Source organism: Cryptomeria japonica, chromosome 7 (assembly GCF_030272615.1).
Source record: "Cryptomeria japonica chromosome 7, Sugi_1.0, whole genome shotgun sequence".
NCBI lineage: Eukaryota > Viridiplantae > Streptophyta > Pinopsida > Cupressales > Cupressaceae > Cryptomeria > Cryptomeria japonica.
In genome coordinates, this window is record NC_081411.1 from 776,411,176 (window position 1) to 776,436,596 (window position 25,421).

A 25,421-nucleotide genomic window follows, 5' to 3' on the forward strand; every position below is an offset into this window, starting at 1 on the left:
TGGTTAGTCCCCCTACTGCTATGGCTTTTTCATTTTATGTGAAAGCTTTCAACCCATATATATTAGTGATGGTCTTGTCTCTGGGAGGTATTACTTTATTGTAATCATATGATGTGGCAATACAAATAATAATTAATCGGCACTGAGAAACTCCCATCAAGACCACCTATGCCATTGTTTCCTAAGATATCAACTCAACCTCTAAGAGAAGCTAACCCCAACACCTTTGTGTCACTTAGTCAATGTACATATTTTTGAGTTCATAACAAAGTAATATTGCTCGGTCACCCTCATCAGTTGCATAAATAAGTGATATGAATAATCTACTACGGACATTCTCAAATGAGATCATTAACATCAAGTGCTAACAAATAATACCCTTGAAGCCTCCATATTAGGGATACCCGGATAGAAGACTACCTTTTCAACAAAAGTTGTATCAGGGAGGTGCTAAGGTGAGCAATCAAACCTAGCCTTTTAATCAGATTGTTCGTATCCCCACTCACCTCCAGATTGTACCTTCAAACCAAAACATAGAGCTGGTTGCTGGACATAATAATCTACTAGATGATTCAAGCATTTGGTGCTTTCCATGTAATTATGGTCACATGCCTCAAGAATTTCCATGAGGTAATTTACAATAATAGGTGGTAGAATAATGCACTCAAGGTGTTACACTCTAGATGCTGGAGTTTACACCTCTTCATCCTCTGGGGTAGATAATGCAATGTTGACTGCACAAATATAGGGTATGCCATTAGATCAAGAGGCTGAAACTGCCCCAGATCATGCACGCTTTTCTTAGATGGAAGAGGAAAACATTGTGTTCACTAATGAGCCATCTACTTCAAAGACTACACAAGTGCAATCTGACCGTAATAATTGTTCAAAGGGAAGGTTCATTGGACACTTTTAGTTCAAGCACAATAGCCTAAAATTACTTTAAAGAAGAAATCCAAATCTTATGTAGCGGTACAACCATTTCAAAAAAAAGAAGGAAAATATCCCATGGAGATCAAAAGAGTCTAAGATCGAGCAACTAAATAAAGCTCCTGCTAACGTATCCCTATGGAATATCATAGCGATTTTGAAACAAAATTCATTACTAAAAGATCAGGTTCTGGAAGGTTGAGAAAAGTAGGTGCAAGTAAAAGATGTTGTAGATCAAGCTCTTATGAAAGGAAAAGTGACAGTTACTAGTGAATGAGAGTAGCGGACAACAACATTCACAAACTCAAATGAACATCAGAAAAAGGAGGAAGCAAGTCAAAATCTATGCCCGTTTTCTTGACCCTTATTGTTGGGGATAAGTTGATACATAATTCCATGATTTATTCTAGGGCGATCACCACAATCATGCCAAAACAAATAGTTGAATCCCTTTAGATGGAATATAAGCCTTTAAATAGGGGGCTATGCAATTAGATGGTCAGAAAGTCCAGAAAGTCCAGTATCATAGTACACCAATAAGTGGTTGTAATTGATATTTCTCTTATATTTGTCATTTTTTTAATCTTGAAACTTTATAAAAAAGATTGGTGGTTACATGTTTCTTGATTGGTCCCTCCTAATCTTAAGAACCAAGTATGGGTCCAAGTTAAAAGTATTGTTAGAGCCCTTACATTTCAAGCATATAGCAAATAATACTATGATGAATTTTGAATCTATTCATAATTCTTTCTCTCAAAGTTAAATTTAGTGTGTCAAGATGTTTGAGGGAGAGAATGTGACCGAAGACAATAATGAACATGAAGAGGTTCTTCTTAATCAATTTATATATAGAGATCCTTTGAAAAACTATCATGCTACTGGCTTATGAACATATGTGATATATGATGAAGATTAGCTTATTCCCCATGTCATCAAAGAGAAAGGGATTATTTTTGAAATTAATAGTGATCATAAATATGAACTTTGGACTATGCACTTTAATGTTGCAAGATTTTGAACTCACTTTGATGTTGGTGTTTGTATAACCTATCCAAATAGTGAAAAAACTTTGAGAGGTTTTCATTTTCAATTTACTATAATAAATAATGAAGCTGAATGTGAAGGTTTGGTCAGAGGACTTAGCCTTTTTGAATGAATGGGGATCAAGAAATTGAAAGTATTCAATGATTATGAGTTGGTCATCAACCAAGTGCAAAATGATGTAGTTGGCACAAATATCCTTATGAGATCATACCAACACTGAGTTTGGGGACCTAATAGAAATCTTTGAGGCCTTTGATATTCAAGTGGTTTCAAGGAAGCAAAATGTTGAATTAGACTAGTTGGTCATGATTGGATCTCAATTTGACCCAGTGATAGACTTTCTCACAAACAAACACTTAGTGTGGGTGATTGTGAGACTGTAAATCCTAGATAATGATTAAAATTGGTAAGTGTTTGAGAGGAATGTCTAAATTTCCATGCTTAATCAACAAGTTGGAGAGTTTGTAGAATAGTTGAAACCAAAGATTGAAGAAGCATACAAAGATTATATCATCCAGCTTAAAAAAAATAAGCTCCCTAAAATATTGATAACCATATAAAATCTCTTTCACTGTGATGATGCAAGAAATGACAAGTAGAATTTTGTTGTTGACAAAGGAGATTATATCAACCTTGATATTAGAAATGGAAGGAAGCTAAAGGTTAGGAAAGAGGTGTCCCAAAAGGATAGAGATCAACTTATGTCTTAATATGATAAGTATGAAGGGGTCAAAACCTAGATCTATGACAATCTAAAGGATATTATTGTGATATCATTCAACATAGTATAGAGTTAGTTGAAGGAACTAAGATAACTTGAAAGAAATAGAGACTGCTTAACCCAAAGATTGAGTCTTTAATGGCCTATGAACTAAAGGAGTTTATAGATTCCTATATTATATATCCAATTAAGCATATCGTACATGGGTATGTAATCTAGTGCTCGCCTAAAATATAAATAGGGACTTTTGCTTGTGTGTGTATTTATGTGACCTCAATAGAGAATCCTTAAAGTATCATTATCAATTGCCTTCCATGGAGAAGATTTTACAAATAATTGTAGGATCCAAAAAAAAATCTTTGCTTGATGATTTCTCATGGTACAACTGTTAGAAATATATATTTGGTTTTCATTAATGTCAAACCTGATGATCTAGATTAGTCACGATATAGAAATTTATAGTATAGTGCAAATGTTTTGTAGAGAAATTTTATATATCTATATGAATTTGTTGCAGAAGAGTAGAAGATAGGTATGTATGTATGAAGATGAAAAACGTTGTTGGTATGTGTGGAGGGGAAAAAGAAAGACCGGGTGACTAGAACCTAATCCCACTTTAGCCAAAACATTGGGAATACGAAAGAGCCTAGGGAAATAGCTCACTTTGGCTACTTCTTGTGAGAAAGAGAGAGCCAAGGATTATCTCTTAGGGTTTCTATTCCTCTTGTTGTATGTGATGAGAAAAAGTAGGGTTTGAATGATTCACTAGACTAGGAAATGAACAATGAAGCATATAAGAACTGAAATTGAACAAAATTGCATATCTGAAACTGAGATACTGAGAGCACAAAAGGGGGAGGAATTTGGATGTGTATCTAATGCTGAAAAACTAAGCCAAACTAACCAAGACCAGGGTGCCACGCCCCTGTCCCTAATAACCTGACAGAGAGCTGCAACTGAGAGACTACAAGATGAAGATCCTGAACTTCCACACTATAAAAAAATAACTGATTTTGAGGGGGAACGTGGTTCCATGCCCCTGTCTTGGGAAAGACTAGGGTGCCACGCCCCTGTCCTTGATAATTTGGAGTAATTTTGAGACTTCTGGATGGTACTTGTGCCTTTTCCTGATTTGAAACTCCTTTTGTGTACCTATTTCTACACCTGCAACTGAAAAGAGAGGGTTTGAGGTGGCTATATAGGGTTTTGCCTCAATCGAACCCCTTCGTTGGTTATTTCCACCTTCACAGATAGTTGATTTGTATAGTAAAATAGTGTGTGCAGGAATCTTGTGTGTGTGCAAGACCCTAAAATGAAAGCAAACAGTCTAGAGCAATGCTAAAGAGTAAACCCTAATTGCTTATCATTGAAAAAGTAAATGCTCTAAATTAGTGATGCAATGTGATCTAATGCATGAATGTAAATATGTAAATTGATATAATTAAGCTCATGCAAAGACATGAAAATAACATGAAACCATACCCGACCCCTAAGAGAGGGGTACAAGCCAATCGTTAGTCGGTGATCTCCTATTATTCTTCATTGTCTTCAAGGCTCCTAATTGATGATGAGTGCTTGATGAAATGTTGTTGAATTTTGTTGAAGACTCCACATAGGCTTCTCTTTTACTACATAGAAGGCTCCTTGTGCTCCAAAAACCTACTCTTAGATTCTTAGATCCGATCCCTTCAAATGAAGAAAGATAACTCTTATGTATGAAACCCTAGATCTTAATTTCATCTTTAGGCCAACTTAGAGATTGAATTTACCACCAATTTATTGGGGTTAAGCATGATAATATCATAGGATTATGCTCCCAAAATTTTGGGAAAAAATTCAGGGACCATGTGCACTTTGCACATGGTCCAACCAACTTTTCACCAAATTTTTAGGGTCATTAGATATGGTGATATTATAGAAAATCCCAAAGTTATATCTGATTTTGAGGTGTTTTGATATGCGAAATTGAGCCTTAAAGGTTGAAATAGCACATAATTAGGGTTTATGATTAAATGATATATTGGAGGAATAAAATAAAAAGGGGCACACTTAGGGTAAAGCGCCCAATTTTATGATGTATGAAGTGATGAAATAGGACTTTAGATTTAATTAAACTAATTAATTAAATGCTTAAAGGGAAATTGCAATGGAAGATGCAAACACACTAAGGTAGGTGCTAAACTAAGTGTGGAATTGTACCACCCTAGCAAGGGTGTAAAATTTATGACACTACAATATGTTAGGTTGCAGATGTGCTACAATTGATGCAGGTATGTTACAGTTGTTGTAGATGTTACAGATGTATTATACAAAAGGGTGTTGCTTAAAAAATGTGTGTTATTAGTATGTGGATATGTTTCTCATGTTGACCTAGTATTGGATTCAGTTGTGGAAATTATTTTGGTGCTTCAGAAGTTGTGCTCCGGAAGTGTATTCAACATTGATTGTGTTTAGTAGTGTTTGCAATGCTCTGCATTCCTCCACTTTTTAATTTCTGGTGATGACCTTTGGAAAATATGTTGTTCATGACCTTAATTTTCTTATGTCAAATTTGATTGTCTTTTTGTGCTTCAAAAGTTTTCTTGCGGAAGTTCGAGAATGGGTAAATGCATAATATTGTGTCACACTTTTATAAAGGCACCAACCAACCAAACTAAAACTATTTAACTTCTACCGCATAAAAGTGACATTTCTAAATTGAATTTTTAAATGATGTAAACTAATCAAATGTAGAAATATTAATGAGATTTATGTATGCTATTTTTTAAATTTTTTAGGAAAAAAATTGATAATGTTTTTATTAATTGAAAGACATATTTTTCATTGCTGAAAAATGCTGAAATTCAAGGGTTCTAGTCGGTGCCACCAAAAAAAATGAAAATGGACTTATTTTTTTTGGATTTTTTTTTTCCCAAATAGAGAACATATATATATGTAGTGTTCATTTTTTTTAATAATTTTGATGTATATTTTTCTCGTTATAATATTTTGAAGTCCAACATAGTTAAATTTGATAGTTTTCGTTCAGCGACACCTTTTGACTACTAAATATATGATTAACCAAAAAACAAACCCTTTGAGAAGATTCTTCATCTAGTGAAAAATAATTTTTTTGAGTTTTTCAAATTTTATTTAATACTTATTTTTTAATTTCTAATCAACCTCTTTTTTAGAATTAAAAAGCTACTCGCAATGTTTAATTAATTAAAAATATTAAAAATTAACAAAATGTTAAAACAATTATATGACAGAATTCGTAACTTCAATCTCTACAAAAGGGTATTTTTCATTTTTTGTAAAAAAAATTATGTGTGATAAAAAATTGGCTAAAAGTTCAATATGGTAAAAATGCAGAGAAATTGGCCATTTTGGTGCCACATGGCAGACCACATCGGCTAGTCTGGCCAGACTGAGCCCAGCTGGATTCAGTCCGCCTCGTCTCCTTCCCACCCAACTTGGTCCCCCATCCGACCATGGGCAAAATTAGATTTTTTTGTTTATTTTTGTTTTATTTGCGAAGTCAACTAGCTAGGTTATCAGAGTCAATTTGATGACCATTTGGACGTATTGTTGATGAATTTTATAAGGTATTTTTATTCAGTTTAATATTTTTGATGTTAATTTTAATTTATTAATATTTTAATTATGTGTATAATTTAACTTTTTACCCATTTTTCATGTAAATACTATTAGAAAGTTTGTCTACATGTTTGTTTGTTTTTTCTTTCTAGTTTAATTAGGCTCATATCTTTATTCCATTTTGGGGTTAATTAACTTGTTTAAGGTGTTTCATGCCTTTGGCATGATTTTTGTTTAGATAGAACCCTAAAGATGATAACAAAAGTATCTGAACTTCCCTCATCTTCCATTTGGCATTGGGTATAAGAGAAATTGTTATCATCTTCTTTTTAGGTAGAAGGGCCTTCCCTCCCGAGAAGCCCTTTAGGCAGGTGATAGGGGAACAACCCAAGTAGTAGTTTCTTCTGCCCGCTATATAAATTAATACATTAGGCGAAAGTCTCGATGCCTTGGTGACATGTATCTACACCGTCGATACTCTCTAGTATCTGCACTATGTGTGGAGAATGAGGAGTGGGTTGTTGAATGAGCTACCACTGCATGGGTAGACACCAAGTTCCACAGAAGTTCCCCCAATAAACACCTTAGAGTAGTGGCCCACCCTTTTTTGTTTGAACATCGTGATAGCTTTAGTAAAAGCGGATAGATGGTTTTCCCCCTAATACACTCACCATAAGGCTCCTGTGGGATAAGACAGAAATCCTCGGCTTAGCATAAACTCCTTGTATCTTTCCACAGAGAGGGTGATAAGGTCATCCTTCCAATCCTGGAGGCCCCTAGCTATTTGCTCACGAAAAAGACAAAATCAGTGAATACACCCCTCAAGGTGTCCCTACACTTCAGCTGACGAAGATTCTAGGTTGTGGGATAAAGCTACCACCACGAGAATATTGACCTTAGGATAAGAAAGAGTTTGATGTGTTTTATATTGTGTTTAGACCCATGGAAATTATGATGAATTTGGCCTATGCACATACAAATTGGTCATGTTAATTTTTATAGTATCACTAGTTATAACGATCATTGTGTCTTATTGTTTGTGATGTTTGATCTAAATGGCTACCCAAAACTTATGTATGTATTTTTATATATGTATATATGTACATGTATGTGTTTATGTGTGTGTATGAGTACATGTGTATGTGTATGTGTATGTGTGTATGTGTATGTGTATGTGTGTATGTGTGTGTGTATGAGTACATGTGTATGTGTATGTGTATGTGTGTATGTGTATGTGTATGTGTGTATGTGTGTGTGTATGAGTACATGTGTATGTGTATGTGTATGTATGTGTATACTTGTATGTTTAAATATGTGTGTCCACACATGTGTGTGCATATGTGTGTGTCTGTATATGTGTGTGTATGTATGTATAAGTACATATTTGTGTATGTATGTACATGTGTGGGTGTATGTATGTGTGTGTGCATGTGTGTCTATGTATGTGTGTATGTGTGTATGTATGTATGTGTGCATGTATGTATGTGCGACTATATATGTGGACAAATATATATGTGTATGTGTGTGTCTATGTGCACGTACATGTGTGTGTGAATGTGTGTGTGTATGTATGTCTACATGTGTGAGTATGTGTGTATGTGTGTGTGTGTGTGTATGTATGTGTGTATGTATGTATGTGTATGTGTGTGAGTATGTGTTTATGTGTATGTATGTGTATGTGAGTATGTATGTGTATATGTGTATGTGTATGTGTATGTGTATGTGTATGTGTGTATAAGTGTATGTGTGTCTATGTATGTGTGAATATGTGCATGTATGGGTGTGTACATGTGTATGTGTGTGTATGTATATGTGTATGTATGTGTGTGTGCATGTGTGTATGTATGTGTGCGTATTTATGTGTGTATGTGTGTATGTATGTATGTGTGCATGTGTGTATGTGTGTATGTATGTGTGTGCATGTGTGTATGCATGTATGTGTGCATGTGTGTATGTGTGTATGCATGCGTGTGTTCATTTGTATCTATGTACGTGTATGTGTGTATGTGTATGTATGTATGTATGTGTATGTGTCTATGTGTCTATGTGTCTATGTCTAAGTATGTGTGTGTATGAGTGTACGTGTGTGTATGTATGTGTGAATGTGTGTATGTATGGGTATGTATGTATGTGTATATATGTATGTATGTGTGTATGTATTATGTGTGTATCTATATGTGTGTGTATGTATGTGTGAATATGTGCATGTATGGGTGTGTATGTGTGTGTATATATATGTGTGTGTGTGTGCATGTGTGTATGGATGCGTGTGTGTGTATGTGTGTATGTGTGTATGTGTGCATGTGTGTATATATGTGTGCATGTGTATCTATGTATGTTTATGTGTGTATGTGTTTGTATGTATGTATGTATGTATGTATGTATGTGTATGTGTGTATGTGTGAGTATGTGTGTGTGTATGGGTGTATGAGTGTATGTGTGTGTATGTATGTGTGAATGTGTGTATGTATGGGTATATATGTATGTATGTGTATGTGTGTGTATGTGTATGTATTTATGTGTGTAGTTGTATGTGTATGTCTATGTATGTATGTGTGTATGTATGTGTATGTGTATTTGTATGTGTATGTGTATGTCTATGTATGCATGTATATTGTGTTTGTATGTGTATGGGTATGTATGTATGTGTATGTGTATGTGTATGTGTATGTGTATGTGTATGTGTATGTGTATGTATGTATGTGTATGTATGTATGTGTGTGTATGTGCATCTATGTATATGTGTATACGTATGTTTGTGTATATGTGTATGTTTGCGTGTATGTATGTGTGCATGTGTGTATGTATGTGTGTGTGCATGTGTATTTATGTATGTGTATGTGTGTATGTGTATGTATGTATGTGTATGTGTGTGTATGTGTAAATCATATGTGTACATATATGTATGTGTATTTATGTATGTATGTGTGTGTGCATGTATGTATTTGCTTGTATGTTTTTGTGTCTGCATGTATGTGTGTGTGTTTGCATGTATGTTTTTATGTTTGCATGTGTGTGTGTGTCTGCATGTATGTGTGTATATACTATGTAGATGTGTATATTTATATTTAAAGTTGGGTCCAATTGACTTAACATATAAGTGCATGTGGTCATGTGTATTTAGGGGTTTGCAGATTTAGATTTCTTCTCAATAGCAATCTGTCCAATGGGCAATAAAAGGACTAGATTACGGAAGTATGATCAAATAAAAGAGAAAAAAAGGGATACAACACCTTCTCAAGAACAAGTTCCCATTGATGATGAAGTGGTCCCGATTCAGGAAAGAGAAGTAACCGGTCCTAGTCAATCCAAAAAAAAAATCTTTGGTATAGCAAATTCGATGGAGATGGATGAAGACACTCTTTTCAATGAGATTTAAGTTGAGGATATGGTACCAAAAAGCAAATTAAAATTACACTCCAAATAAATTTGGGATGAATATTTTCAAGATAAATCTCTAATTGGAAGAGCGCAATTGTTTGCAAAGTGTTTTAGGAGAAAAGAAATGACCCCCGTTTTGGAGTTGTTGGGTGTTGATAACAAGAAGAAATCATTAGAGGGATCGGTAAATCAGATAGTGGTTGAAAATTTGCAAGAAGCTCTGAAATTTATCGAGAGAAAAAGTTGAAGTGTTGATTTAAGTGTTGCATGGAGAGCATTAATGACTATGATTTCTAGTAAGAAATTATCACAGAGAAGAGAAACTCAAGAAATTTCTCAATTATTGAATGTGCCTAGAAGAACTGTCTAGAGATATATTAGGAAAAGAAACAGGTTGGATGAGAATATTGAAAAGAATTGGGTCAATATTTGCAGGGTTTGTCAAAAAGATAGAATTGTTGAAGATGTAAAAAACCTTGTTATTGAATAGTGGAGTAGTCACTCTTGTGTTTCTTCCAATAGAAGAGACACTATATAGATTAGACATGAAGATGGTACAAAAATTGCACATCCAAAATAGTTTATAGACACAACACAGAGTGAATTGTTTGAAGCATTCAAACAAGAATTTCCAGATGTCAAGATATGTCAAAGAATGTTTGAGGGATTACGACCATGTTTTGTGCATATCAATAAGGTACATGAAACTTGTTGTTGTCAAAAGCATGTTGAATTTCAGCTACATCTCTTGTCATATAAAAAGGCAATGAAAGAAAGTAATCCAAATGTACTTATTCCTGCAAGTACAACACAGTTTGTGAAGTCTATTTTATGTGACATATTAGAAGGTTCGGATGAATACAATGTACAATGTATAAAAATTCATGTGTTGACAATGGAGATTTGAATAAATTTGTACAAATTGATAATGTTGGTCTTTTAGTGGAAGTTCTATGGAAAATATTTAAATATGAGAAATATCAGAGAAAGTCAGGAGTTGAATCGATGAAGATTGTGTTAAAAGAGAGTGAATTGTCTTACAAAGAGTTCATGTGTATATTTCAGAACTTGATATATCCACATATTCTACACTATCATGGTGCAATATGGAAAGTAAAATAGTTTTCTATCTCAAAAAATTGCTCTCCTCGAGGTTGTATTCTTTCCATAGTAGACTTCTCTGAGAACTATACGTTCATTCCTCACATAGAGATTCAAAGGCAATATAATCATTCTGAGCAGGTTGCAATTTTCATATAATTTGTGTATAGACATGCAGATTTTTGTGTGGATGGTCTAGAATCTAATGAAGATGAACGCATTATCATTAAGGAAGTTCATTTTTATATCAGTGATGATACTCGTCATGACAGGAGTTATGTAGCACATTTTTTTGAGATTTTTTTTTTAAATATCATACATCATTGGATAAGTGCTTCACAACATTGGATTTGGTCTAATGGATGTGCTAGTAAGAATAATTAAGTTTTACTTAAGTCTTTTAATTATCTAGTATAATTAGGTTTTCTAAAATAATAAATATTATATTTGATTGTAACTTCATAGGGAAAAAGCATTCAATTGGTTGTCACAACAACATGCTAAACATGGTCTATAGTTTTTGTGGAGCTTTTTTAAGAGTGGACATGGAAAATGAGAGCATGATGGAGAAGTAGCTTGTGTGAAGCATGCACTTCTCCAACATGAACTTAGAGGTACATGTTCAACTTTTATAGGAGAATGTGTATCTTATGGGTCAGAGTTAAATTGCTAAAATAAGTTAATATGCTGGTAACATCATATTAAATTCAAGTGAGATAGTAGAATGGTTCAAAATTCATTTTGGTGATCAATCCAATCCTTATAATTGTCAAAAAATTAATGACATTATAAAATTGCATCAAGTGATGACTATAGGACATAGAAAACCTCTTGTGATTCAGGTAAGAGAATGTAGAACTTCTTTTTCTATGAAATTCCATTGAAAATAAGTCATGTCTATAGAACTTAACAAACCTCTAGTAATTTAGGTAAGAGAACGTAGAACTTGTTTTTCTATGAAATTGCATTGAAAATAAGTCATGTCTACAGAACTTAACAAACCTCTTGTGATTCAGGTAAGAGAATTTTTTTATTTTTTTTCTGTTGACTACATTGAAAACAACACAAATATTCAACAATGTCAGAACATTAGAGATGGATTTGTTTCACAATGGGAGATGAAAAATTTATTTGCAACACCTCCTTATGAAGATAGTCACATTGTAGGTATGCATGATCCTCCATATTCAACAGATTATGAACGTGTTTATGATTTAGTTGTGTCAGGTACAATTTAAATTTTAATTAATTTGAATTCATTTTACATTCGACCATACACTTTATAATTTTATTATTTGTAATTTGTGGTGTACAGGTGATATTTTTGTTGTGGTTGCAGATCCTGACAATGCAGAAGGTGTTGACTATTAGTTACTACGATGCACAAAACCAAAATTTAAATTGTCAAAATCAGTGGAAAATGTTGATGGGCAACAATATCCCACTCGATCAGTTGTTGTTAAATTTATTTATTATCAACAAACAAAGATAGATAGCAATGGTTGAATACATGCCCAACCAAAAAGTTTTGCATTATAGTCACTTAGTTATAGAAACAAGACTACAATTTGAAACTTTACAAAAAAGAGGTCATGGCCCCCAAAAGTGGATGTTTCCTATCGAAGATCATGAAAGGATATTAGAGATAGTAAAAGGCAGAGGATCCAAATTTTATGTACAATATTCTCACTTAATTTATTAGAACAAGTGAACTCATGCTTTTTTTTACCATGATACATGTCTATATATATATATATATATATATTGGATCATCATACATATTTATGCATGTACATTCAAGCTATTTTTTGGATCGTCATACATATGTACACATGTACATTCAAGCTATTTTTTGTATTGATAGACATATATAGATATGTACACATTTATATTTGATTTTTTTTTTGCAACATATGTACACATGTACACATATACATATACATATACATTCGAGTTATTTTTCACAATATATACATATGTACACATGTGCATTTGAGTTAATTTCTTGCAACTGCTATCTTTAATTTGTACACATGTGTGTATGCACATTTGAGTTAATTTGCACAATTTCATTTTATTTGTTGCATGATATCTTTAATTGATTTGAATCACTTAATTGAATTAAATTAATTAATTGATTTGAATTGAGTTGATTAATTAATTTGATTAATTCATATGATTGATTTTGAGTCCCTTAATACAATTGAATTGAATTAATTAATTGATTTGAATCACTTAATATAATTGATTTAATTATTGATTTGATTTATTACAATCACTTAATTAAATGATTAAAGTTCATTGGATTGATTAGAATCACTTAATTGAATTAAATCACTTAATTGAATCGAATTAATTAATTGATTTGAATTGTGTTGATTAATTGATTTGATTTAATTTGATTAATTCATTTAATTGATTTGAATCACGTAATATAATTGAATTGAATTAATTAATTGAATCAAAATGACTAATTGTTTTGAATAAAATTGATTAATTCATTTGATTTATTTGAATCACTTAATATAATTGAATTTAATTAATTAATTGATTTGAATTGAGTTGATTAATTGATTTGATTTTAATTGATTGATTAATTCATTTGATTGATTTGAATCACTTAATGTAATTGATTGGATTGATTACAATCACTTAATTGAATGATTAAAATTCGTTGGATTGATTAATTCATTGGATTGATCAGAATCACTTAATTGAATTGATTTAATTTAATTGACTCATTGGTTTGATTTGAATTGATTTGATCAATTGATTTAAATTTTTATTGGATCGATAAGATTCAATTAATTAATTGATTTAATTCAACTAACTAGATCAAATGAACAATTAACAATAAAATGACCAATTAACAATTCAACTAACTAATTAATCGATTAACTGATTTAATTAATTAATTCAAGTAACTAATAGATTTAATTATCAAATTTATTAAATCAACAATTCAACCAACTAATATCAAGATTTATCATCTACAATAACATGATCAATTCTATATGGAGCTTGAACTAATTATAAAAATATAAAATGGGCTCATAAACATGTGTAATAAACAAATAAGTAACCTCATCAAACACGTGTTAGGTACTTAAACAAACATGTACAAATGTCTCATATGTATATATAATCTCATCAAACAAGTGACAAATACATATAAGTAAATAAAAAGTACATGCACTCTACATATAATATCATCAAACAATCATCACATGCACATAAACTAGCTCAGTGGGCCCTCCATTGATCCATGTTTTGAATGCTCTTTGTGCACAAGAAAGGACATGTACATGTTTAGCACATGTATATATATAGGAACATGCAAATATTATCTAACTATAAGTATGGAAATTTTACTTCAACATAAGTACATGTAAATTTTACCTGGTCTAATCCAGCATGTGCACTAGTAGAGCATGCATGGGCCACAAGTATCCACGATGAAGAACTCAAATGAGGTCCACAAACCTAGATCATATATATACATATATCTACATATATATACATATACATATACATATATATACATATGTATATACATATATATATATACATATGCATATGTATATGTATATATATATATATATACATATATATATACATATATATACAGATGTATATGTATATATATATATCTATATATGTATATACATATGTATATATATATATGTATATATATATACATACATACATATATATATATATATATATATATATATATATATATATATATATATATATATATATATATATATATATATGTTAGAAATTTTGAAGTTGAAATCAACTATTTAAAAACAATTAAATAATATGACCTTGCAAACAAAAATGTGTACCTGACTATTACCATGTCCAAGAGCAGATGGAGGTTGCAGATCTCCTAATGCCTCCAATATAGTAGGACGCTATAAATAATTCAAAATTCAATTTGTGTTAACAATTTTGAAGTTGAAATCCATTATTTAAAATCAAATAAACGATATGACCTTACAGAAAAAATAATGTGTACCTCGTGAGACTCGAAGGCTCTCCCAATCTTGTTGATCTTAGATTCAAATGGAATGAAACATTGCCAATATCTAGATCCATCGATGCATCCTCTAAATCATGATCAAGAATACTAATATAGTAACCATGAGCTCGAGAAGGAGGTGTAGGTCATGGTGGCTCAAGTGCTAGATCAATTGGTGTAAGTTGAGGAGCAGGTGTGGAGTCAACATTAGTATGTGGTGGAGGGGTTTTAGGGTGCACTAGAACTCCCTCCTCTCTCCCCATATCACCCTTAGATGCTCTACCACTATCATCTCCATGTACAAGTAGTCTCACCTATGTTGGTAAATCATCGAGTGGGATCCCAAGAAGCAAAGAAAGAGTTGTATATGAATCCAATATGTCATTGAACAACAATGCACTCATCCAATGTAAAGGATCAACCTCTGTCAATCATGCATCATCAAGTAGAGATGGTATGTCCACATGGGTGTAAGGATCAGTGCCACTATTCGATGTCACATGCCCTCGAAATGGTAGTCTATGACCATAAGAGATATCTCCCAACACAATCAGATGTCATATGGAAGACCTTAGTGGCAATCTTTGCAATGCTCAAGTAGATATCTAGCTTGGCATCATCGCTTGCCTGTGATAACTCCAAACATTTTGGTAGAAACAAAAGGTTTGGACCAACTAATGATCATTTATTAATGAGTCTCGATGCATCAGGTCAGCTATATTTATCATAGAGCCTCCCTTTGTCATGTCCATCATTCACTGGTATACTAGTATAATTGACATCTAGGCCCATATGAAACTTTGCAAACAATTATTTGTAGAAATAAAGTGGAAACTCATCCTTCTATGGCCACATATGATGAGAAGCCAACCATCTAGGATATATGAATGGGGAAACAATCAAATCAATGCATCTGGTAACTAAATAGCCCCTAATATTCTTCTGTCTTGGACCTTGATAATCAAGGAACATGGTATGGACCTATGTGGAAGATACATCCCTGTTCACAGTGTCCCATTTCACTGTTCCAATCACACTACAAGAAAGGGATATATAGAGAATCAACAGAAATATCATCATAAGGATTATATGTTCGAATAGTGTCAATCATACAAAACAACTAATCCCTAATAGTATGTTCCCTTTTCTTATTTGGTTGGGTAGTGACAGAAAGTAATGTGGAATCAAGATGATCTAGTGCATGTTGTAGGGCAAGAATGGTCTCGACAAAAAGCTGAGCCTTGCACTAACTATCAGTGGAGGGAATTGGACCAGACTGTGTAGATGTCTGGTCAGTACCCTCAGAATGAGCACTAGCATTGGATGTATGATCATCCACGTGGAAAGTATCTGTCTTTGTAATAAAAACAAATATTAAATTAAAATTAATTATTGTAAACTATTTTTAAATAATATAAATTAATTATTCAAACATGTTTGAAATTGATACAATTGTAATTTAAAGTATAATGTGAAGTAATTGAAACATTTGATACAAATTAATTTAAAAAAACATTAAAATTAAATATGTACATACACATAGATATAGACATACATATACACATAGACATACACATGTCCACATACACATACACATACGCATGCACAGGTACATACACACACATACATATTGTACATGTACATACATACACACACATATAAACACACATACACCCATATACACACATACACATATACATGCATGCATACATACATAATGTACACACATACGTGCACACATACATACACCCGTACATGCACATGTATGTGTGTGTATGTACACATATGTGTATTGCATGCATGTGTATGTGTATGTGTGTATGTGAGTGTGTGTGTGTGTGTGTGTGTGTGTGTGTGTGTGTGTGTGTGTGTGTGTGTGTGTGTGTGTGTGTGTGTGAGTGTGTATGTGTGTATGTGTGTATGTGCGTATGTGTGCATGTGTGTATGTATGCATGTGTGTATACACATGTATGTGTGTGTATGTGTGTACATCATGTATGTCTATATTTATGCATGTCGGTGTATGTATGTATATATATGTGGACCGTATGTGTATTTGTGTATGTGTGTATGTATGTTTATATATATATGTGTGTATGTGTATGTATGTGTCTATGTATGTGTATACACACATAAACACACATACATACATACATACATATGTACACACACATACACCTGTACACATACAAATATGCATGCATGCATACATAGATACATGTACACATACACATACATACATGCACATACATCGATATATACACACATACATACATATACTCGTGCATATATATATATATACATACATATATACCTACACATGGACATACACACATACATGCACACACATACACATCCACATACATGTACATCTAAGTATGCATGTGTATACACGCATGTATGTATATTTGTATGTATGTGCATGTGAGTCTGGGTGTGGGTGTGGGTGTGGGTGTAGGTGTAGGTGTATGTATCTATGTCTTTTTATGAGTATGAGGATCTATTTTTTTATATGTAGTGTATTTATTATAAATTTTTTATGATTTATATGTAAGTGTAATGAGAAAATAATTTTTTTTAATTTATTTAATAGGTATATCTGGATATTTTTTAAAAACATTTTTCTAATGTTTTCATTCTAATTTTTTTCAAAAAAACAATAAACTACAAAATAAAAAAATTATAACAATAAATATAATAGCTCTTTAAATTATAAATACAAATAAAAATAAAACAAAAAAAATGGGCCTACCTAGAAAATTAGGGGTTGGGAAGTAGATCCTTAGGTAGTCTGATCGAATTCCCAAAGCTCCTCAAGGTCTAAATGAGGGGGGTCAGGCAAATTTTTGGTTTATAAAGTCGATAATCCGGCCAGACTAGGTCCAACCAGACTCCTACAACCACAAAGGCACCAAATAGGCACCACGCAGCGCCACACGACACCTAGGTACTTTGGTTAGACTTGGTCTAGCTAGGCTAACCCTTGTTGGCCCAAAGTGTGACACAAGTGCATACTTTGGACCAAATATGATCATTTTGGTTCTAGTCAACCTTGAATGTTTTTTTTCTTATTTTGTTCTGGTGCTTGTACAATATGATTTGACCATTGGAAGATTCTTGAAAGAAATCATGTAGAGGACCAATGAAGAAGTATTCTTGGGGAAAGTGTTCCTAAGGATGATTTGATACACACACATATGTGTGTGTGTGTTATGATTTGATTTACATGGTGGATGAGTGGGTCTATGAGTAAGTGACAGTGCAAGTGGGTGTATGAGTGACTAAGAGTGCGAGTTTGAGTGAGAGTCTTTAATTGTTCATGTGTTGAAGGAGAAGGGAAGAATTGATGCAACAATGGTAGATTGAGTTAAAGTTGAAAAGATTCTTGATCAGATCTTTTATAAGAAGTTGTTTGGATATCTGAGATTATCAAGAACTGATCCCATGAATTTGTAGATGCAATTTTCTCTATTCATTTTTAGCTTTATTTCTTGGTAGTGAGCCTTTTGGCAATAATCCATTACAATTCGAATAGTGAGCCCTCCAGTAGTGAACCTTGTAATCTCAGATACTTAATTATATTATCTTGAGAGTTAACCCTCTCCATTGTTTTTACCATTTGAGTTCTCCACATATAAAAATATGGAGTCTCTCTTATGGTTGTGTATTTAGATTATGTTGCATGCATTTATTTTGGCTTGAGGTTAATTGATAATAAGCTAAGTTTTAGAAGTTTGATTTTAATGGTTATAAAGGGAATACTAATTTATCCCCCCTCTCAATATTTTGGTTTGTTCAACAATTTGTATCAGAGCTTGGTCCCTTGATAGCTTAACTCCTTGAAGGAGATCTTGGTTATTTTAATAGATGGTACCTATGGGGGTATGTGCACAAAGATGGTGGTCAGAAAAGTGGACACCACCCAAAAAAAAAAGAAAAAATAAGCAGCATGTACACAGTTCTAAAATTTGAAATCACCCCATACGCACCTCCTAAAAACCCTAAATAAAACCCACAAGATACACCTCCAATTCTTCCTTTTGATCGTACACCTGAAACACATGATCAATTGATTAATCAGTTAGGTAAAAATGCATCTAAAATAAATATTTTGACTAATAAATTGAAAACATCTGAGCTTGAGCATCATAAATCCCTCACCACTAGCCTAGAAACATTAGCTAGTGGTGCCACAACTGTTTCCACACAAATTACAAAATGGGGAAACTTTAGGGATAGGTGTCATCAATACTATTTTGATGGGTTATCATACAAGGGAGTGAAAAAAAAAAATATTAGTAAACAACAAATATGTGTCCTTTTTGTTGATCCTAAAACCGATGAGTCATTACCTCTTAATGCAAATAGGTTTCCCATACATTGGTGTACCAATATGTAGATGAAGAATATTTTTTGGCAGAGGTGGTGGATGGTCTTTGATGATCCACCTTGTAATAATTATAAGGTTCCATTGCATTTTTTTGAGAAGAATATATTGTGAGTTTGTCCTCAATGTGCAGCCAAACTATTTTGTTATGAGAGAGTTTCATGCTAGAGGTGGCGGCTCTACCCAAGATAGACCTAGATCCCATAGGCGAGTAGCCTTAGAGAGTCGTCGCCCCTAGCACCCAAACCCAAGGTACATCAGGATGTCCTAGTAGAGTTGAAAGAGTCAATGGAGCTACAGACTCTTCAGGCAGCCACAACATTGACTGGTGCCATCATCCAACATGGGATGTCGTTAGCACACCCTCTTGTACTGGATGATGAGCCATTAGTTTCTCCAAGTGGTGACAGAGAGCCCATTCAACATATGTGCATCAGTTTCTTAGGGATATGCTCAGGGATAGATGACTAGGCTGCTGTAGATGAATCCACATCTCATCCATGCACGATTTGTGGGAGTAGATATTAGGCCCGCACGAATGATGATTTGGTGCTGACAAAGGACTTGATGGGCATGTTGTTTTCCCATCAGCCGCAGACATAGGTGTGTTGATTTGAATTCATAGCATTTTATTTATCAATAACTTTAAATTTGTAATTACATAAATAAATTTTCATTTGCACATTGATTTAAAATGAGACAAATAATATGAATTTCAGGTTGCAACATCGATATCTCATACTCCTCCTGTAGTTACTATAGCTGCAACTTCGATGCTTGAGGTATAAATTTTGTAGCATGTTAAAATAGAATAGTACACTTTGAATTCAAAAAAATTACAAGATATGCTAACTATCTTTAATGCTTGGTCCAATTTTTGGTTTGTAGGTGTTGACAAGGGACCAAACGTCCTAGATTCATGACATCACGCTCTCAGTGATCAATTTTGGCCTACAAGGCTATACGTTATCATATTTTGCACAACCTTTTTTATGTATTATTTTGATGGAATAAGCAAGCCATTTCATTTTATATTTTTAAAATTATGTTTAATTTATTATTTGTACTAATATCTCATGTTAATTTTGTTTTTTTAGGGTACCCCCTCCATGTCTAGGCCTCATCCTAAGCAAAAGAATTCCTTGAAGATGACAAAATGTGGGAAGAAGGTAATTGAACACATTTTTAGTTGTACAATTGTTTGAAAATGTTGAAATGAAGTCTTAGTAGGGGTTTGTAGATTGATTAGTGTTTTTTTGTCTATTTTACATGTATAACGGCCATTGAGATATGTTGATTTATTGAATGCACCTTATTCGACCGTGGATCGAGAGAGGGCGAATGTATGTATGTCTACTTTATTTTCTTGATTTCATGATTATATGCATGTGTACATGTGAACTTGTGATAAATTATAATATTATTAATTTTTTATATAGGAAATATCCATAGCTTCTTCATCAATGGTGAGCCCTCTTGCATGCATTGGAGAAGCATCGAAGGATCCAAAACACTTTTGTTTGATATATTAAATTAATTGTTTTTAACCTACAATACTTATCATTATAGTAATTATATTTAATCTTTGATCAATTTTTGTATAGGTAATAGCAATAGTTTCTCCATCGATGGTGAGCCATCCTCAGTCCATTGGAGAAGAATCCCAGGCATTGGTATGCCATTGTTCTCTATATTATAGCTTTTAAGTGTTTTTGATGTATTTATATTAGTACATTATATTAATTGTACATTTAATCTACAATAGCCCCCTTTGCGGTTCGTCCATAACGTGGATCCTTTTAATTTTGTCTTCAAGAAAACTCCTAAGAGTGACAAGGGGAGGAGAGCAAAGATATTAGCTCCGAGATCAGTCGATGAGGTAATCTACATTTCGATTGCAAAGGAATTATAGTTAAATGCATAGTTATGTTGTTAATTGTGAACTATTTTCTACAAAATAATTCTAACTTGGCTTTTGAATTGTGGTTCTGGAACCATCTACAGAGCCACGTACTGCATTGAAGAGGCTTGATTTTGATGATCATATAGTGTTAGTTGTGGTCATAGAATGACCAATACATGTAGATATATTCTACATTTTTATTGTATATTGATTTGGACATGGCTAATGCCACATTTTTGTAATACTTGTATTGACTTGGCATACATGCCTTTTTCTGATATATATATAAATATTGATATTCGATCCAATAAATATGTATTGAGTTCAATATTGTGTATTCGTTGTATTTCACAACTATCTTTTTATAAAGTTAATTGATCATTTTCCTATGTAATCAACAATATGAATATAAACAAAAAAAATATATGATATAAAACATTGCAATCGTGGAATATGATTTGATTAAATTTCTAAAATGTCAAATCAACCCTACAAAACTCCTTGTATTCAGTTCATTATTGTACATTTGATGTATTTGGTGGATGCCCTTTTATAAGTTTAAATGAATATTTGCCTATGTAATCAACAATATGAATATAAACAACAATATGTGTGTGGTGCGAGAGTACCCTCACACTTGCAATGGTCAAATTTTGGTTCTTGTGTGAACAAAATGACATCAAAAGTGCGTTCGGGTAGATAGGTTTATGCTAGGAATTCTCCTCTCATGCATCCCAAAGTATTAGAACGTCGAGAGTCATACCTTACTCGCATGATCTCTCAAGTGCCCTGAGTCAAAAAATTGTCAAAATTTAATGGATTGTTGCTTACAATCCAAAATAAATATGACCAATCCATTTGAACCTATGGGGTTGTGTGAGGCTCCTCTACAATGGCCTATCTCATTTTTTGACGACTTAGAGCCATTTCCAATTGGCAACATTTTTTTGCCTGCTGCAAAAACCATCAATTGCATGCAATGCAAAGTTTCAAGATAGGCTAGAATTGATTTGGTTCATCATGTGCACAAACCAACATCACAAGCCTGTCCAGGTGGGTAGGTTTATGCTAAGCATTCTCCTCTCATGCATCCCAAAGTGTCGAAACGTCAAGAGTCATACCCTACCGACGCGATCTCTCAAGTGCCCTGAGTCCAAAAAAATGTCAAACTTTGACTAACTGTTTCTTCTAATCTAGGACACATTTCATTGATCCATTTGAACCTATGGGGTTGTATGAGGCTACTCTACAATTTTTTATCTCTATTTTTTATGACTCAGAGCCATTTTCAATTGGTAGCATTTTTTGCCTGCTGTAAACACCGTGAGTTGCATGCAATGCAAAGTTGCAAGATAGGCTAGAATTGATTTGGTTCGTTGTGTGCACAAACCAATGTCACGGGAACATCTAGGTGGGTAGTTTTACCCTAGGCACTCTCCTCTTGTGCATCCTAAAGCATCAGAACATCGAGAGTCATACCCTACTGGCGCGATCTCTCAAGTGCCTTGAGTCCAAAAAATTGTCAAACTTTGACGGACTATTTCTTCCAATCCAGGAAACATATGATTGATATGTTTGAACCTGTGGGATCACATGAGGCTCCTATATAATGGCCTATCTTGGTTTTTGATGAATCAGAGCCATTTTCATTTGGTAGCATTTTTTTTCTTGCTGTAAAAATTGTTAGTTGCATGCAATGCAAAGTTGCAAGATAGGCTAGAATTGATTCGGTTTGTCATGTGCACAAACCGATGTCACGAGCACATTCAATTGGGTAGGTTTATGATAGGAATTCTCCTCTCATGCATCCCAAAGTGCTAGAACATCAAGATTCATACCCTACCGGCGCGATGTACAAGTTGCTTGACAACTTTTTTAACAATTGTTTTGACAATAATGATAATTTTTTCTCAATTTGTATCTAGACTCAATCTGTGACTCCTATGACCCAATAATGAATCAAATAGTTATCCATGATTATACAAAAATCAAGAATTCTCATGATTGATCTTCTCAATAATGGTCATGATTGACCTTATCACATCACATTAACTCAAAACAAAGACACAAAACATAGACACAAAACATAGACACAAAAAATAGTCACAAAATATTGTCACATATTATTCAAAACTTTTCCTTTAAATATCGTCAAATCAGCTCTTGGCTATTTGAATATACAAAAAAATTTCTTACAAAACATCTCATGGGATTCTATGAAAAATTTGGCATTACAATATGTTCGATTTAGCTCATCGCCATTTTAATATATAAAATTTGGCATCTAAATATGTACAAATCAGCTCATTGCCATTTAAATATATAAACTTATGCCCCTAAACATGTAAAAATCAGCTCATGGGCATTTATATACACAAAAAATAAATATAGAACAATTCTTCGATGATATATACAAAATTCTCAAAATCACTCTACTCAAAACCATAGAATCAATCAAGTGAGCCTTCAGGATCAGCTCTAACCTGTATTGTGTCAAGTATTGCCTCATGGTCATGTTGACTCTAAATTTTATATTGAAGTGAAAAATCTTGTGGTAAATTTAGTGATGGGGACCTATTTCGAAAAAACTAACTGAATGACCTCCAGATTTAAGAAGCCGACTCTTCCTTGTGATTGAGGGAAAAGGGGAAGAAGAAACTTAAAGAAAAATGATCTAGACTATTAAGGTGATGCGCCAAAGGATTTTGGAAAAAAATTAATAGCATATAAAACCTAGAAACATTCAGTTTTAAAGCCCATTCAACAACTATATATCTAAAGAAAACCATAAATAAGATACAACCAAGATTCCTTTTAACATAAAGAAATGTACATCACACATCCACCAGATAATAAGTGCAAAACATAGTTTAATCGGCAGAGTATTAGACATATATCTCCAAAGTCATCAGAATCAAAAAATGCACAGAAAACTATCATAGCATTTTGAAAACAGGCATCACAGAGGCCATAGGTACAATTTGATTATCCTTTCCTCATAAAACAATAATAGCTAAAAGGCTTAATACTTATCTAGAACACTTAATTGTCTCTTTTTATAAAAGTTTTGAACCCCTAAAATAGGGAAAAACCAAGCATAAATAGAGCCCTCAGTTCAACTAATAGTTCAGAGCATCTGCCATCCTCCCGCAACTAATTCTAGCTATAAAAACCATTGTGGTATCCTGCAGGAACACGCCCAAAAAAACTTCTTCCGAGGTTGTTACTTCCACCTTATCGTGGTAATCTCCATACTTTCCCGAACAAAAAATATTTTGACGTGAACCATAGGCTAAGAGATAGGTCACCATCGAAAACATGTGGTAGGTTCAAGGACATCTGAAAAAAAAGTGCATAAATAGATATAGGATGGACAATGTGGAGGCACCATGTGTCCTTATCTTTGCACAATGTAGGGTGGGGTCCAAAATAACGCTCGATCATCAAAACTTGATCCATTTGGAAAATCCACATTCCCCCTAACCTCAAACAGAAAAAGTAGGCCATCGAAAACAACGTCAAGATGACATCTAGCATGTACGTTGACTATAGTTGGAAAGTCAAAAAGAGAGGGGTGCCACCCGATCAAAATGACGCCTATGGACAAACTCGAAATAATGTTAATATTTCTTTGTGACTAAAAGGGGGTGTTTTGCCTGCGGAATGCTAGAACCCAAAATTGCTAGTTCGGAGACCAGACTTCATGTCAAAATAGGTCGGAGAAGATTGAAGACCTGCTGCAATGGAATCCATTCTTCCTCAGAGGGAAAAAATTGCTTCCAGACTCTAGTAATGTTGATCTAGATAGATTATCTCATTTAATGGAAAGCCTACTGGTTCATCATGGACTAGTTTCAAGAGTGTGTAGAGCTGGGCTAGGGGGTGTAGGAGATGCTCAACCTCTTCCACCTAGGTACTGGAGGAAAGTCCTATCCTACAGAAAATGCTCGACCTGATTTAATACTTCCTCAACTTCTAGTACAAAACCATCCATGGGGAATGGAGAAGGGAGGCCAAATGAAACAAGCCTCTCTATGCATTACTTGATGTCCAGGATGAAGATCTACAATGGCTCAAGTGTCGTTGATATGTGCATGATCACTCTATGGTGGTTGATGAAGATATTATTTTTCTTGATCAATTATTGATAGTTTTCTATTCCCTTCTCTCTCAAGTCTTCATCTTGAGCCACATATAGCATCTGGATTCAGTCCTAAGCCATGGGGATCTTGGGACCAATGACAACCATAGAACTATTGATGAGGGCTCCCACCTCAGCATAGAGGAATTGTGCTTCTCTGATGAACCTCAGCACGGATTGCAACGAGGGGTTGTACTGCTTAATTAT